This window comes from Saccopteryx bilineata, chromosome 3, assembly GCF_036850765.1.
Source record: "Saccopteryx bilineata isolate mSacBil1 chromosome 3, mSacBil1_pri_phased_curated, whole genome shotgun sequence".
Taxonomy (NCBI): Eukaryota; Metazoa; Chordata; class Mammalia; order Chiroptera; family Emballonuridae; genus Saccopteryx; species Saccopteryx bilineata.
In genome coordinates, this window is record NC_089492.1 from 269,118,620 (window position 1) to 269,119,963 (window position 1,344).

A 1,344-nucleotide genomic window follows, 5' to 3' on the forward strand; every position below is an offset into this window, starting at 1 on the left:
CATCAACTCCCATATGTGCCTTTACCAGGCAAGCCCACGGTTTTGAACCGGCAACCTCAGTGTTCCAGGTTGACGCTTTATCTCACTGCGCCACCACAGGTCAGGCCCAGTTGATTCTTTTATGTGCTCTGACCAGGAATGGAACCTGCAACCTTGGCATATTGGGATGATGTTGTAACCAACTGAGCTACCCAGCCAGGGCTTCTCAGTTTTGTAAATTGACTGCTAATTCAGTCTATTATCAAGAGAGCAATAAGAGCCATCCTTTTAAAATGTAAGTCAGTCAGATCATGTCACAGCTCTGCACAAATGCCTGAAGGGCTCCTCAAAATGGCTCCTGACTCCCTCAAGCAACCATTATCTCCAAGCTGGCCAGGCAAGCTTCTTCCTCAATCTGCCCCCTCTGCCCAACCAACTCCTTTCCCACAAGTGGCTCACTCACTCACCTCCTTTAAATCTTTGCTCAGACACCTTCTCAATGAGGCCTTCCCAAACCACCCTCTTTAAAAATGCCAGGCCTCCCCCCCCAAAAAAAAAAAAAAAAAAAAGCCAGGCCCTTCACTCACCCTGGCTGAATAGCATGGTTGATTAGAGCATCAACCTGATACACAAAGGTTGTGGGATCGATCCCTGGTCAGGGCACATATAGGAACAGGTTGATGTTTCTCTCTCTCTCTCTCTCTCTCTCAAATAAAAAAAAAAAAAAGCCAAGCTCCCTTAATATGATGTCCCTAAATCCCCTTACCCTGCTCTATTTTCTCCTTTGCACACATCACCTTGTGGCATATCACCTCACTTACTTCTTTGTGATGTTTATTGTCTGTCTTCTCTTATTAGAATGTAAGCACCACAAGGGCAGGCTTTATCTACTGTATATCCTATGATCACTTCTCAGCCTTTTGGCTAAGATCAAATATTCTATGAGCCCAGAACTGAGCCTGGCAAACAGTAATTTTAAATATTTGTTAAATGAGTGAATTAGCTCAACATTTAAAAACATCTTGAAGGTGAATCAAAACATATCTGAAACCAAATATAGCCCTTGAATCAATAGCTATAAAAAATGCTAATGGGAGGGGGAGAATACTGGGATATACACACTTCCTAGGAAGTTCTGTGTAGGGGTTGCCCTGAATCCTTTGAGTTGGGGACTTAAAGGGGTTCAAAGATCCCATACAGGAAAGCACAGGGACCTCCTCTTGGCCCCCAACATCAACAGGGTTGGGAAAAGTTTAGACATTCCCTTATCCCTTTCACCCTAATTCATGGTTATATTTTGAACCCCCACTCTCCCCTCCCAAGGAAGAAGAGATGGGAGTGGGGAGCAGAGAGATGCACACTTCA